Source organism: Canis lupus, chromosome 18 (assembly GCF_048164855.1).
Source record: "Canis lupus baileyi chromosome 18, mCanLup2.hap1, whole genome shotgun sequence".
Classification (NCBI taxonomy): Eukaryota; Metazoa; Chordata; class Mammalia; order Carnivora; family Canidae; genus Canis; species Canis lupus.
Genome location: NC_132855.1, coordinates 11,472,836 through 11,489,507, shown reverse-complemented (window position 1 = coordinate 11,489,507; position 16,672 = coordinate 11,472,836). Strand labels below are relative to the sequence as shown.

The 16,672-nt window shown below is 34.0% G+C and overlaps 1 long non-coding RNA gene across 4 annotated transcripts in view; it reads left to right on the top strand.

The window, feature by feature from the left end:
• Positions 1 to 15,933, top strand: part of LOC140608656 (uncharacterized) — a 53,543-nt gene extending 37,610 nt beyond the window's left edge. The window contains exons 4-6 of one of the 4 annotated variants that reach the window (XR_012010623.1): positions 262 to 365; positions 13,433 to 14,384; positions 15,610 to 15,933. This is a non-coding gene — a long non-coding RNA (uncharacterized lncRNA). Of the gene's footprint in view, positions 1 to 261; positions 366 to 2,798; positions 2,953 to 13,432; positions 14,385 to 15,606 lie in introns of those variants that run through there. The other 3 variants (XR_012010622.1, XR_012010621.1, XR_012010624.1) reach the window with 3 other exon arrangements.
• Positions 15,934 to 16,672: the final 739 nt, after the last annotated feature.

Sequence of the window (16,672 nt, the reverse complement as noted above, 5' to 3'; positions counted from 1 at the left end):
AAGAAAAATCAAAGGTTTCCTTTATTATTATTTTACTACTGTTTTGCTGAGTTCTAGTGAGAAACCTATTTTAATATTCAAAATATTCTGTTCTAAGATCAAAGGTCTAAATTCTTCTTGGTGTCATTGTGGTTTACATGTGGTTTTAAAGAGTTATTTATGAACACGGAATTTGTTCTGTAGAGAACAAAATGCTATGTGCAGAACATCAGGGTATATTTCATTTACCCATGATTTGAACTATTAATATTTTTCTTCTAGCTATAAAAAGAATGCTGGCTGCCCAGTAAAAAGGACACCGGCAAAGGGGTAACATGGCACCATTCAGGAAGCACCAGCCTGGGAGACAGAGGACAAGGGATAAGGTACTCCCTGACTATTCCTAATGATCTTGTTTTTTGTTTTGTTTTTTTTAAAGATTTTATTTATTCATGAGACAGAGAGAGAGAGAGGAAGAGAGAGAAACAGGCTTTCCGCAGGGAGCCCCTATGGGACTTGATCCCCAGTCTCGGGATCACGCCCTGAGCTGAAGGCAGACACTCAACCGCTGAACCACCCAGGCGTCCCTGATTCTTGTTTTTGTTGAGTGCACCTGAATTTTGCCTCCCATTAATTCTGAGCCAAAAAATAATAATAGTGTTTTTCATATCCATGAACATGTATAACTTTTGTTTTCCCTCTCCCAAACAGGAGAGAAATATGCTTCAAGTTAGTGAGAATGAGAAATTATTGTGTATGCATATGTCTAATCAGCATGAGAATCAACCTATAATTAATTGATTTTATAATAATTACCATGAAAGGCAGTGTGGTTTAATTGAGGAGAGAACTAGATTTACTATCAGCCACGCCTGAGTTGATGTTTTCTTTTTAGTGCTTATTAGTTGTGTAAACTTAATCGAGTTCCTTCAATTTCTGGGCCTTATCTGTAACATGAGGCTAACAATATTTACCTTCCTGTGTTGTTATAATGACTAAATAAAATAATTTGATAGATGCAGTGCATATCACGCTAAGTACTCACTCCACAAATGATTATTTTTATAACAGAAAAACTCTGAATCTTCACCGTCACTTATAGATGCATTGCATTTCTTCTGATAAACCTCAGGTACCTGCTACTTATTTTGTCCCCTTTGGGTACTTGTTGAGAACGTGATGGCTATTCATCTCTCTACGGCGAAAATCTTTATATGAATATGTATTACCTGACCCTGCCATTTTGACCAGCACTTAATCAGTCTATAACCAGTTGACTGAGCAAAGAGCTAGTAAGCCTATGGCTTAATGTAGGGATACACTAAGAGCACAAAGGGCTGTTTATAGCCCTTTTTTTGGAGAATTTTGAATGTGAAATCCTCAGACATGTTTCTTCTTTCCTATTTCCTCCTCTATCCTCTTAATGATTTTATATTACTCACATTACTGAATGTGTCTCTGTTCATTCAGTGCAAACAGGTAGATAATATAGAACACAGTTCTCCCTCTCATTTCACCAGTAATATGGCACCTAAGTGATATTTTTAGTGGTGAATATTTTTTCTTCCTAAAGAACCAGGTATAAAAGACCATTGTCCACTTTACTTCCAAGGAATAGAACTGCACCATTGAGAGTTGCCCTAGAAGCACAAGAGCTAGAATATGAAGGATAAAACTGTTCACTGGTCTAAGTCCTTGATAAAATTACCATTTAAGTGTCTAATGCTTATCTCATTTAGTATCAAAGTAAATGGTAATTGGGGAGAAAGTGATGGATTAGTTTAGTTATGAAGTGTAATGGTTGCAAAATTAAGTACAATGCCACTAAGTAGAAATTTTAGGCATAATTACTTTCAAGGGAGATAAAATTTTCAAATAGCCACTTTGGAAGATTACTTAATTCATGTTTATAAATTATATTAAAGATGAAAAGCACTATTTAAATGTTAGGGTATCATCTAATGTGCCTCAAAGAATTTAATTTATGTGCAAAATGACAATTACTAGATTCTAATTAAATAGTAAGAGAGAGTAATGGTCTAATGCTTTGATGATAGGCAGAACCCTTGATTACTAGAATCTAGTTCTAAGTTTGTTGGTGTTAGGCAATCTCTGTTTCTTCTGATGAGACTAAATGACATTTTCCTTTTCATGGGAATAAAAAAAATTAAAATGAGAGGGTTTGCAGTTGATCTGACATTTTAAATATCATTATTAATTGATTTTGATAGTACTAATCAATTGTCTTCTTTCTTAAAAAGTTAATTCTTGTCTTCTTCAGCTCTTAAGGCATAAGATGATGTGGACATATGTACATGGATAATTACTATTTTATCATCAGAGTAAAATTACTATAATCACTTTTATATATATAATTTATATTGTATATATGCACATATATGCACAAATACAATTATTTAAAAGAGGATTAAAAAGTTGCATGTATTTTGTCATTCTTTGTTAATGATAGACCGATAAATATTCTATGATGAATTTCATGTTTTCATTTAACAGTTGAATTAATAATTATTCCATAAATCTACCAGCTAATAATTACCTGCATTATAGCCCTATTTAAGGGTCAACTTAGAATGAACTAGTCTTATATTTAAACAGAAGTCTTGACATCTTCTTACCCTGCATTCATGCTTATTGATTTTCAGTTTTCATACTCAGCCAGAGTCTTTGTCATTTATTTCTCTATTATTCATTCATTTGGCAGACTACTATTGAAACCCTCCTATGTGTTCTAGATGTTCTGCTAAATTTAGAGAATGCAGAGAGGTCTCATCTTCTCCTCTAAAAAATTTCCTTTCCAGGGAATAGGATAAATAAATAGGTAAAGTACACCACTGCATCAAGTCGTGAAGATAGTGTATATACTGTACTTTATGGGAGACTGACTCAAATACTTAACGAAGTATATGAAAGAACAGAGAAGGTTTCTTGAAGTGTGTTCTCTGAATAGAATATTAAAGGGTAAGTAGCTAAGGAAAGCAAGGAGGGGATGTAGTGACCACATTCCAGTAAGATGGCGCCCATTCATTGAAGAAGAAGAGGGGAAAATAGAGTGTTAATTTTGTGTATGTCTATAATGCCATGTAATAGAGGGGACCACAAAGAGGCGAGATTAGGAAGGAGGCAGGGGCAAGGTAAAGGTGGACCGTGGAGGCTAACTAAGGAACATGGATGTAATCAAATTAGGCAGGAGGGGCCAAGATTTTTTCTGCTTAAGGAACAATTTGTTCCATATTTCTCTGTACAAAGGCATTCAGTAGCCTATACTGCATACTTTTGGTCTCATTGCTCTGAAGAGAGGAGGATCTATATAATGTGGCTTGCCAGAAAGTATATATACACATCCCGGTTAGGGTTCTGGACTTAAAGTTACTCTTCATATTTGCTTAAACTACGCCATGATGGGCTATGTAGTGCTATTAAGCACTATCTCTAGAATGTCAACCTAATTACCTACCATTTAACCATTTCATGTACCATTACCTACTACATTCATACTTATGTGTGTAGTAACAGATTCAATAAGGTAATTAAGGACCAAGTCCAGCAGTAGAAGAGAAACTATGAATTGTCTGTGTGAAACGGTAATGTTTCTATCTTGAATAATTAGGCAATATATATTACAGGAGAAGGCCTTCTTTAACCTTGAGGCAAATTTTCATTATGCGACTTCCTGACTTACCCCAAGGAGTCAGAAAACTGTAGTTAACTTTTAGAATAATTTAACTGTACAAATCCTTTGGGTAAGAGGAAAACTCCAATAGTAATTAGCATCCTAATTATCTAGGATGCCTATACATTAAGTTTAGGATATGAAATTACCATCAGAACCTAAGAGGAAATGGAAGCTTTTTCAAAGTTATGTCTTATAGCCTGATTTTCTTCACTTTTAATTGGGGAAGGCATTGCCACATGAGGTTCTAATAAATCTTCAGGTAGAGTGTAAATAATGCGCGTGCTAGCTCCATTTATGGAATACTAATATATCACAAATGGCTAAACTTGTGTGAAAATAAAGCAAGAAGCTTCATTTCATGACCTTTTAATTTCTGTCAAGTTAAAGTAGTCTTCAGGGAATAAATTGATTTCCATATCTGGAAAAATAGAAATTATATGTCCCAATTAATGCTTGTGGCAAGGCAATTTATTGAGATGTAAATTTGTGAGTATGTGGGAGGGTATGCTACTTTTTCCAGTGTTTTGGAAGGACCCCTTACCATTTGATTCCAAAAAAGAAGTGTTTCTTCCTGTTTTAGGAGCTCTTTTAAGCTCTAACTGTAGATTGCTAGCTATGTTAGGATGGCCACATATCTCTGTTTTCCTGGGTTAATATAAGGGCAGCAGATGCCCAATACTTCCTCAGATTTTTTTTTTTTCATGGAAGTGTGGTTTCTATCCCAGTAGGGAGCATTTGTGTCTTCTTGTGGGAGGGCTACTCTAGGACTCCTTTGACCCACTCTGGCAGCACTTAGAGAGCTGAACGTACCAGGGAATTTATGTTCATCTAGAGCTGCACTTAATGACTGCTGGGTGCACGGGTTTAAATATCCTAGCCAACTTGTCCCTTGGCTCTCTTAAGTGCCACCCAGACTTTTTTTTCTCTCCAGAGACCTCTTAGATAGGGTTGCCAAATAGAGCAAATAAAGATACAGGATGCCCAGGAAGAAATTGTTTTCAATATAAGTATGTCCCATGCAATATTATAAACATACCAAAAAATTAATTTTTGTTCAATTTGAAATCCAATGTAGCTGGATGTTTTGTACATGATTCGGTACCCCCTATTTTTGTGAGACTTCACTGGATGTGGCATTCCTGCTTGGCTTCTTTGCTATCAGAGTTCTACCTCCCCACTCATCTACCAGGTTTTCTTGGGAATATATCCTAGGAAATCACTCTAATATATGGGCAGCCTAGGTGGCTCAGTGGTTTAGCACTGCCTTCGGCCCAGGGCCTGATCCTGAAGACACGGGATCGAGTCCCACATTGGGCTCTCTGTATGGAGTCTGCTTCTCCCTCTGCCTGTGTCTCTGCCTTTCTGTCTGTGCATGTCTCTCATGAATAAATAAATAAAATCTTTTTTTAAAAAAGAAAGAAATCTCTCTAATATGAATCAGGGTTCCACTTCCAGGGAGCCTCATCTCAGACAACTAGCTAAATCTGTTGCCTTACTGTGGTTATTAATCCATTCTCAAAATGTTCTGGTTTGAATGACAAATTATATGGTCATTCAAGCTTTTATAAAAACATAAATGTTTCTTGCAGAAGCTGTGGTATTAGATCTGTCTTGTTTTAGTCATTAAAAACACCAAAAGGGGCCCCTGACCGGCTCAATCAGTTGAGCGTCCAACTCTGGGTTTCAGCTCAGGTCGTGATCTCAGGGTCCTGGGTAATAGCCCTGTGTCAGGCTCCATGCTCAATGCAAAGTCCGCTTGTCCCTACCTTTCTCCCTCTGTTCCTCCCCCACCCATGCTATCTGCCTCTCTCAAGTAAATAAATAAAATCTTTAAAAAACAAAACAAAATCAAAAATCTACCCCCCCAAACAAAACAAAAAAACACCACATAATTTTTTGAGGACATTGCACTGTGTTCTCAAGAAATATACAGAAGATGATGAGTTAGTGACTGTAGGATGGGAAATTGGAAGCATAAGAGGGAAGAGGTGTTTCAACAATAGGGTTTGGTCTAAAATTGTGGTTTCCAGAACAAGTAGGGATAGTGATTCAGACTGTTGGAATACCCTGGAGAGTTTGGGAGATTGGCCTGTTTACTGTGACAAAAGGCTAGCTAGATGCTAGACACCAGGATTCCTGTTCTTATCAAAATTCCCTACACCCAGATATATCACGGAAATAACAGAACAGACCACTGGGGCTATGCAGGTTTGGACAAAGCTAGGTATTAGCAAACAGAGAATATTGAAGCCTGAAGTTATGAAACACACCTAAGGCCTTCACATGCTCTGAATTGCTTGTGCATCAGCCCTAGTAATGATCAAGATTCGGTTTTTCATTAATTTCAAGAGATAAAATAAGTCATATTTAATTTGATTTAAATATAATACTTTTTTTGGTATACATCCAAGTTTATGGCTATAGATTTCTAACATCACATTTTATAGAAGTGTATGATACAGTTAATAATTATTTATTACCTCTTTAAGTTTTAGTTATAACTTTTTAAGTACTCAAAATAGCCACCCCAAAAGTTTTGTGTTTATTTGAATCTGATTTCTGGATTTATATTCTGTCATATGCAGGATCATTTTGATACTAACTTCGAGTAATCTTAAATAGTATACATGAAAATGAGACAACTATTTCAGGAGGAGAAATATACAGAATTATATATGATGACTTTTGTAGGATTTCAAATTAAATATTACAACAGTCACTAGCTATCATGCATTTGTAAATAAAAAAATCACATAAATTGGAAGTCAGGTACTAGATTCACCTTTACTTAATTGATATATAAGTTGTTTAAACAGGATTGTATTAAACGTATAAAACCAAAGAGTATATTTTGTATTGCTTTGAGAAATAATCTGTGCTAATCAATTTCTTTGGCTGAATTAGTATAACATGACCCCGGCTTTTAAATGCACTTAATTTTCTATCAGCAGTACTTTCTCAATGAAGAAATAAAATTTAGAAATTAGAAGACATGATGAATAGCCTTTATTCTAAGGTCAGACGTAAGATACTTGAAGCTAATGGAAAACATCATTCTCAGCCATAGCAAATGAGCCCTACCAACATAACAAACTGCTGATATCAGCCTGGAAACCATCTTGAATGTCAAGGGATATGCTCTTCATTTGCAGTGTTTGATTGTTCATATAAATATTTAATGAAAATATTATTAGACTATTCAGCTGAGTGAAATAAACTGATGGCACAAGTAGCTAAGGAAGCTTACTTAATATTCACTAAATGAAGTGGCATAATAATTTATTTTGCATATTATATAAGTCTTTTGAGAGGTTTTGTACTTTTAAACTTTTTAGCACTATTTAAAAGGCATCATTACTGCCATAATTATGAGTTTTTAATGTATTTTTATGTTTAATGAAAATGTAGCACACATTTTATAGGGAGAAAGAAGACCATCATCCACATAATGGATGATGGAAATAAGGTACCTCTGATTCTGAAGGTTGACTTACCTTTAATATAGCTTCATTGAGTCTTACCATAAATGTTAACTTTATACCACATAAAATTACACAGTGGGTTTCTCAAGAGTAGAACTTAAATGATTAAATGGATAAGGTAGAAAGCTTTTTAACTATCATGTGAGCTTTGAATTTTTAGGAAAGTTGGAAATCACCTGTTCTGAATCATGTATACATTTAAACACTGTTTTAGAGAGACAATATGAAAAAAATATTTGGAAACATAAACTTTAGAGAACAGTTATCAGTTAATATATTTATTTAAATATAAGATTTCTCAAATTGCCTTTCTAAGTGCTTCCTATATTAGCTATTTTGAAAAAAATGTTACTTAAGGTTCATATATATGTACACAGGATAATAAAATATATAGAAAAAGAAAACATGTTGTAAAAAATATTTTCTTTGGAAAGTCAGGAACAAAAAAAATGGTACCCACTTTAAAGAAAAGTTAAAAAATAAGGGGCAGCCCCGGTGGCCCAGCGGTTTAGCACCACCTTCAGCCCAAGGCATGATCCTGGTGACCTGGGATCCAGTCCCACCTCGGGCTCCCTGCATGGAGCCTGCTTCTTCCTCTGCCTAGGTCTCTGCCTCTCTCTCTGTGTGTCTCTCATGAATAAATAGATAAAATATTTAAACAGAAAAGAAAGAGAAGAAAAAAAGAAAGAAAGAAGAAAGAAAGAAAGAAAGAGAAAGAAAGAAAGAAAGAAAGAAAGAAAGAAAGAAAGAAAGAGAAAGAAAGAAAAAGAAGAAAGAAGAAAGAAAGAAAGAAAGAAAGAAAGAAAGAAAGAAAGAAAGAAAGAAAGAAAGAAAGAAATGTAAAATGGAGGCCAACTTTAAGCACAGATTAAAAAATTATAAGCAAAATAAAAGCATATCAATTCAGTAGTATATAAAAAGGATGATGTATCACGATCAAATTAGGTTTATTCCAGGAATATAGGGTTGGTTTAACCTTCAATAATCAGCCAGTTAACGTACTCATATTAACAGAATAAAGCACAAATATATAATGTCCCATATCAGTATGGAGAAGGTACTTGGTAAAATTAAACATATATTTATGACTTAAGAATTCTAACAAATTATGAATAGAAAGAACTTCCTTAATCTGATAATGGATAGGCATAGAAAACATTGCAGAGGCTTTATATTTAAGTGAAATATTGAATGTTTCTTTCAGAGATTAATACTAAAACAGAGATTATACTTCTAATAAGCATCATACCTGAAATCCTAGCCAGAGTAATCAGCAAGAAAAAAAGAAAAGGCAAAAGCATAGAAAAGGAAGAAAGAATCCATAATACATTGCTATAATTAATATTCAAATTTGACAAACTTGTTGGATACCATGTCAAAGGGTAGAAATGAAATTATATGTATGTATATATGGCCTTTGCAGTAGCATCAAAATATTTCAAATACATTGGAATGTGTGAAAAATTGCTGCAGAAAACACTAGAAATATTATTAAGATATATTTTAAAGTAATAAGATAGATTTTAAAATTAAAGAGGGCATTTGTTGTGTTAAGTACTGGATGTTATATGTAAGTGACAAATCACTAAATTCTACTCCTGAAACCAGTATTATACTATCTGTTAAATAACTAGACTTTAAATAAAAATTTGAAAAAAACAAAAGACCTAAATAAATGGAAGCATATACCTGGTCCAAGGATTAAGAGATTTAATAACTTAAAGATGTTAGTTGCCCCAAATAGATTTTTGTATTCAGTACTATTCCAGAAAAATACAGCACATTTTATCTGAATATTGGTAAGGTGATATCAATTTGCTAATGCAAGTAGTATTTCCCAGCCAAGACACTGTTGAAAACATAAGAGGTGATAGAACTTGTCCCAGCATATAGCAACAATGATTATGAGAGTTGGTATTGGCTAAGTTAACAAATATATCAATAGAATAGAACAAACATATTAGAACAGAATTGTGAATATATGGAACTTTATATAGTGCAAGGGTGATGCTATAAATTTGTGTGCAAAAATTGTTGTTTCAACTAATGGGACAGTGCCAACTGGATATCTGTATAGAAACAAAAAGAACTTGACCTTTTTTCATGTCATTAAGTAACAATTGCATGTACATTGCAAAATTCGGAAGACAAAACATGAAAGATTTTAGAAAACATGGAGAACATCTTTATGACCTTGGGTAGAGAAATATTTTTGAATAGGTTTCCTAAAGCATTAACAATAAAAACAATAAATCAGATTACATTAAAATTGTGTATCAAAAATAACCATCAAGAAAAGACATAATGAATGAAAATATTTGCAATTCATATAATTAGAAAGGACACATCCAGAATATAGAAAATGTACAAATCAGAAGGAGGAACACAGTCCAAAAGAAATTGGGAAGGAGACTTGAATAGGCACTTCATAAAACAGGATATCAAAATGACTAATAAAAATATGAAAAGGTGTAGAACTTCATTAATCATTGTGGGGATGCAAGTCAAAACCATTACAGTATACCACTAAACACTCTCCCAAATGCCTGTAAAGATTGACGGTACCATTTTCACAAGAGTTTGAAACAACAGGGTCTCTCACACACTTCTAGTGAAGTAAAATTTAGCATCACTATTTTGGAAAACCATTTGCTATATTGATAACTTTCTACGATTTTGAAATTCTACTCGACTTCCATGTGGGTACATAAAATACATTTTGTATTTTAGGATTCAAAGGACCAAATTGAAAAGGCCAAACATGTACATATTTCAGATTAAACTATTTTCCAAAATACTCATTTCTCGTAATGGAACATATTTATTGATGAAATTGTAACACCTAACAAAGTGCACTACATACAACATAGCTATAGAAAGGCTTGCAGACCGGATGAATCTGTGGATTGTTCTAGTGAGCGATTTTTGTTACTCTAATTGGATGATCTGCAAGATTAACCAAATTTATTCTTCCTAAGCACTTTTCTATTTTGGAGTAGATGTATTTAAACCAAAGAGGATAGAAAAGGAAAGAATAAAATGAAAAGGAATCAGTTACAAACTATATGACATTATTGGTCTCTTGAAAGAGATCATCTTTGGGAATGACTTTCTATATGCTACGCCGACTCAGAGTCTTGATTTAGTTAGAGAAGATACATCGTTTTCCTTAGACTGAAATCACTAAATCAGAAAAGAAGAAGGCTATAAAAGCCGATGTAGACACGAGCACCAGTGAGAGATTTGATTGGATGTACCTAGATTTCATCACAAACTCTGATGATGGTTCAGTTCAATTGAACTAGGTCATTAAGCCTAAAACCCTCTCCTAAGGTGGAGAGAGGCATTACAATCGATAAACCCAGGCTTCTATTTGGGATCAGTGTTCTGTGGCAATGGGAAATATCTAAGAGACTGTCTTCAGGACTTTAGGGAAGGTGAGTGGAGACTTTGGAAAAGCATTACAGCCTCTCTCTCTAAGTCGAACTTTTTGGCTGGATATTACTTTCTATAGTGTTTCTCTGTCATACTAACCAATGTATGACCAAGGGTAAATCTCCTGGGATGATAAGTCTATTGTTCTCTTGCTACAGAAAAAAACTGAATCCAAAATACTAAAGAAAATCAATATACTGAAATCCAGGTAAAGAACTCATAATTTGTTCCTCAGAAATGTCAAAGCTAAAACAGGATACTGAAACTTTCCCTTAAGCTTAAAAACAATAACCCTGTAATATAGAAAGGGATCTCTGTGGATAAATGAACAAATTTATTCCTTAATAGAGAAAGCTGAGACTAGCATATAATATAAATCTAATATTAAAACATTAATTTTGACAAGAAAGGGATTTTTAGCGAAGGTTCCCGTGATTAGCTGTCATTCAGTGGAACTCACTGATAAAATCCTAAGTGTACAATGTCATGTTGTTCTCTCTTTCCACTGAAGAAATAGATTTAACCTAAGGCAGCGTAAATTCAGGCACGTATATTGAGGACTGTTTTGATAGCAAAGGTCATTGAATTCAAGAATAGACTTATTTGGGAGAGAATCATGGATTCTGCTACTGTGTAGTTATTGAATAATAGGACTCACCTGTCTAGCATGACTCTCATGCAATTTCCAACTGAAGTCAACAGGATGAATAAGATAGGCTTTCAAGGATCTTTGCTGTCATATAATTCTACAAGACTGATGCAATATATTTTAAGAAGTGTAATTCAAAGATCAGAAGGCAGACGCATACATACATTGTTGCGAATACAAATCACTTCTGCAATATTTACAGATATTGATAAATGATAGATACTGAACTTTTTCATTTCTTAATATTTGCTAATTCCTGGTGAAGAAGAATGCAAAATTCCCCATACAATAAGCTTTCTGATGGTTGTACTTTATTATGTAAAATAATTCCTAATAATGACATAATTTTTGATACATTTTATTTGGAATCAGCACATTTTTGAAATAATAAGAAATCTCACTTCTTGTTTAGACAAATACCATACATTGTTGGTACCCTCAGAATTTAATTTGATTTTTAAAAATCATTTCCAGATCCTCAAGATCTCATTTTCAAAAATTAATGGAAATTGAACCCTCTAAAGAGGCTTTGTCTAGTTATGATTAAATTAAATCATACTCCCTCACAAGCTTGGTATCACTCTAAGTGTTGCTATCACATGGCTATGGTTTTATGACCAGTCTTGCCGGGCCTAATTTATTAGCTATAAATTTTAAAGTCTATATTTTGATGCATTATATTACATTTTCCTTGGTTTTCAAATATCTGTGCTATTTGCCTTAAATTATACTTGTTATGGTACATGGCATTTCTTTTCTATTTACTTTGAGTAAACATGATGAAAAGAATACTAAGAATATACAATATCAAAATATCAGTGTTTAGAATAAAAATTGAACTTAAGAAGTACTGATAATTTTCCTTATGGAATAAATTCAATCTTTCTTTCTTTCTTTCTTTCTTTCTTTCTTTCTTTCTTTCTTTCTTTCTTTCTTTCTTGATTTTATTTATTTATTTTATTTATTTATTCATGAGAGACACAGACAGAGAGAGAGAAGCAGAGACATAGGCAGAGGGAGAAGAAGCAGGCTCCATGCAGGGAGCCTGATGTAGGACTCCATCCTGGGACCCCAGGACCATGCCCTGGGTCAAAGGCAGACGCTCAACCACTGAGTCACCCGGACATCCCTGTTTTTTTTTTTTTTTCCTTTCTTAATAAAAGTTTGTAATATCACCATGTATAAAAAACAGAACATTTAGAAAAATCAGGTGATGAGGTGTTGATAGCACCAATGAAATCCTGTAAGACATGTTGAATGAAGGAATTCACGCAGACCATGTTCATTTAGAAATGAAAGCAGGGTTATCACACAGTGCTTATTTCTACCTTTCTTATCCATCAGAAATTTCACCATTATGTCACTGTACATAAAGTTGAGTTCTTTTAGCAGCATCCTTGCTCATTTTGTATCTCTGTCTGTAACTTGAAGTAATTTCCAGTAGATGGCAATGTGGGTACCATATCCAAGAAGCCAGTCATCTCAGCAGGTATGCCCTCTATGCTAGTGGGTATTGTTGGAGATTAGGCTAAGGTGCATTAGTGTAGGGCATATCAGAGGATACTATTTATTTTCAAATTAAACATATAACTGAAGTAACAAAAACAAGTTGATATATATTTTGAGAGTTTGACAAGCAAGAATTTTAATGACAGCAACTTAATGCCCTGAAACCTTCTCTGTACCAGGCACTACAATAAATTTCAAATACATAATGTATCATTATCTCATTTTATAGATTTCAGTCTTGCTTCTTAACCTGTTTATCCTATCTCACACCTTTGCTCCAACCTCACCTTTTGAAACTTGCTGCCTCAGCAAAGAACAGTAACCAGGCACACTTGCAGTAGATGTTTTGGGTCAGCCTTGCTTCATACTCACCCCACGACCCTTCTTCTATTTCAGAGAGCTGTATCTGAATTTTTCTCATCTTTTCGCAGCCTTGTTGGTTTTGTGTTTCTGGAATTAGTGCTAGTGTTCTCTAAGGATGCCTACTGAGTACCATTGCTGTTTTCTCCTTGCTCCAGAAGTTCTCACCAGCTCCAGTTCATTCTCTTTATCTGTCATTGAGCCTGCTAGAGTCTACTCAAATCCCCAGATGGGGACAGTTTTTAGTTGTTAGTGCATTAAACAGTACAACTAACACATGATGATGTTTGTTTTTTTATTTTGTTTTTGTTTTATTTCTGGCAGAATTATTAGACACTCCAGTGCCGTAGATGGTGGGTTGAACACTAATTATGTAAGTGCACTCAAATGGAAATGACTCTCTGATATTTCAGAGGGCTGGGGAGATCTGCCAATGTATTGCTGTTACCATTTAAACATTTCTGATTTTAAATTCAGGCAAGTACCTACAGACTAGAAAGCTGAGAAAAGAGATAGCTTTGTTTTTCAAATGAAGCATTCCATTTTCCAGCTTTAATTAAAACAGATGTCTTATGTGAAGATTCTTTTAATTACATAGAATACACGGCTAAAATATAGGCTTTCACTCCCTGAAAAGCCTTCACTGACCAGGAAAATGAGGCCAGGATAACCCAACTTCATTTAAGTCCTTTGAAATTTCAAACATTTCAATTTCAAGCGCTCTTCACAGAGTCTTTCATGCTAAGCTCTGTGTGTAGGTTTGCACAATGCCAAATGAATTGCCAGGGAAGGTGAGAGAATGACAATTGACCAATCCTTGATTTTTATTCTTGAATCTGTCAAGATGACTCATTGGGAAGTAGATTAATGTTCACAAAAGCTTCTCAATATAAGTCTCAGAGACTGTCAGGCTAACGCTATGAATCCTCTTAGAAGGTTTGCAACATTTTTCTCTTAAAGATCCTAAGGTTTTATTTCTAAGGTAGGAGGTGTACAAAGATTTGCTTATTTTGTGAAACCCATTTTAAGGCTTTTCCACCTCCCATTATTAACAGATTGATTAATTATTTGCTCCATGAAGCAAATGCTTGTAGAATGTAAGCAAAGGCAACTCTTCTTCTTTTTGTGTTATTTCTTTTATTCCAAGTCTCATTAATTTTGTATCCCATCAGTACTATTTCTTCCCACTCAGGTGCCCAAGGTCAGAATTTCTTTTCTTCTTTTTGGGTCCTATCATGCTAGGATGCCACCAGTTATAATACAAAAATTTTGAAAGGTAGGGTTCCCTATTATATTTCCTCTATAACCATGTAATGCAGTAGTTAACATAAAATGCATATCAACAATTTTATTTCAAATACTGATTGACTTCCCTTTTCAAATATGAAGTGATGTAGCAGCCTCATGAAATGTTAGTGTTCATTTCCCATATTGCTTTTCTGACAGAACATGCATTATACAGGGTATTTCTTGCACTTTAATTGAAAACAGGTATTATAGATCACCCTCAGAAGATTAGAAGTGTGTATAAATTCATACGTCTTTGGTGAGAATTCTTTGCTGGCTAAAGTTGAATAAAATGATTTCCATTTCTTTGGAGGAGGAAAAGAAAACAAAAGAGCATTGCATGCAATACAATGAATGTTCAATGACTAGTAAACACCAAGAAGAAGGTTGTTTTGAATAAATATTTTTAATTGTTGTGATGTCAGGTATAAAAATTCAACTTTGGTATTTTAAAAAAATATTCATTACCAAATTGTATTACAAAGGACTTCCTCTCATAAGCATTCTAAATACATGAGAGAAGACAAGCAGATGATTGTAAATATTACGCACAAAGATGATAACCATATTGGCAAAACTAATAGGAAGGAAGTTATATACCACTTGTAGAAGGCACAAAATGACTTAAAGAATTCTCTGGAGCTCATTTTTCTCTTTACAAAGAGAATACATGTTTATATTTAAACAAAATTGATGATTCTACTCTCTTTGTATAAATCTGAATTGCTAATTTTAAGGTATCAAAGTTATCAGTTTTTTTTTCTGGGATTTTCACCTCTGAATTGGAAATTATTCAAATTCAAAACTTTATTCAATTTAAATAAAAAGAAATATAAAACTTCTCTTGATATCTAACAAAGGTAACTGACATTAAACATTAGATGTTTCAGATATTCCAAGATAAAATATTCAGGTTTAACTTGAATAATTTAGAAGTTCTGAGACTAACTAGAGATGTGATTTATAGGCAGCCCTGTAAAAATATATTTTGCAAGATATATGGTAACACTCTACTTTTTCAACAAACTCAACTCTATAGGATAAGCCTAAAACTGGCAAGGCTTCTTCTTGTAAAAAGCAGCTAAAACTAAGTCCTAACGCTGCCTTTATTTAGACTCTATTTATATTCATTGTATCCAAAAGTTATTTGATTTCTAAGAGTGTAATGGGTCCTTTTTTTCCCCCTATCTTACTTCAGTTTCTTTTACCAGCAGGATGAATGTTCACAACTAAAGGCTTAAAACTTCCACTGGACAATTCCTGTCAGCTCAGTAAGAGCAAACCTGCCTGGGAGGTTCTACATCCTACCCCAAAATGGGCCACCTCCATTGCCTGGGGAAGCGACCACTTAATGACCCACTGAAACGAGGGTCATAGAACTGGTCCCCTTGCATCAGGGTAGTAGAGAGTAAGTAACAGGATGATGGATTAAAATCTAATCATATCAACAATTACATTAAATATACATAAATAATTACTAAAAATAAAACACTTGATATGTTCTGATTCATAAGAATATAAAAATTTAAAAAGCATATTATAGCCTTAAATAATTCAAGTAAAAATTAGCAGAATAGGGACGCCTGGGTGGCTCCATGGATGAGTGTCTGTACGAGCTTCTCTAAAGATACAAAATCAGGACATAAAGAATTTTTAAAGAATCTAAGATGGCTTTATTTGTAAGATGTACCAATTGCATGTGCCACTAAGAAGAAAAAATAGTGTGCCAATTAAATTATGCCAAGATTCTCTTATTCCATGAATTTTAAGAGATCTTGGTTTAGAAATGTATACTGTTTATGATGAGGTACAGTATGAGGGAATTTAATAGAACAAACATTGTAGAGAGATAGGCCTGATTTGGGAATCTGCTAAGAAGCAATTCTCAGAAAAAAATGTATGCCACAGGAAAGGGTCCAATATTACAGTTAGACTGAGTTACTCCAGGAAGAGTTAGGCTGATCAAGGATGAATATGTATCACTTCTCAGTTTTGGGTAGGCAAATGTGCAAAAGCTCAAGGTTTGAACTCTAAAGTTTGATTTCTACCACTTATTAACTATGTGATTCTGAATAAGCCATCCACCTCTCTGTTTCAGTTTCCTCTTATGTGAAATTGAGAATATATTGAATTGAGAACATATATTCTCAATATATATTCTCACATATGATAATCAAAACTTTACATATAAATAATTGGTAAAGGTTATTATGACTGCCTCTGTCTCCAAAACAGAGGTGAGAAAGGAAACAAAAAGATCTCTTAGGTGGTTATTGT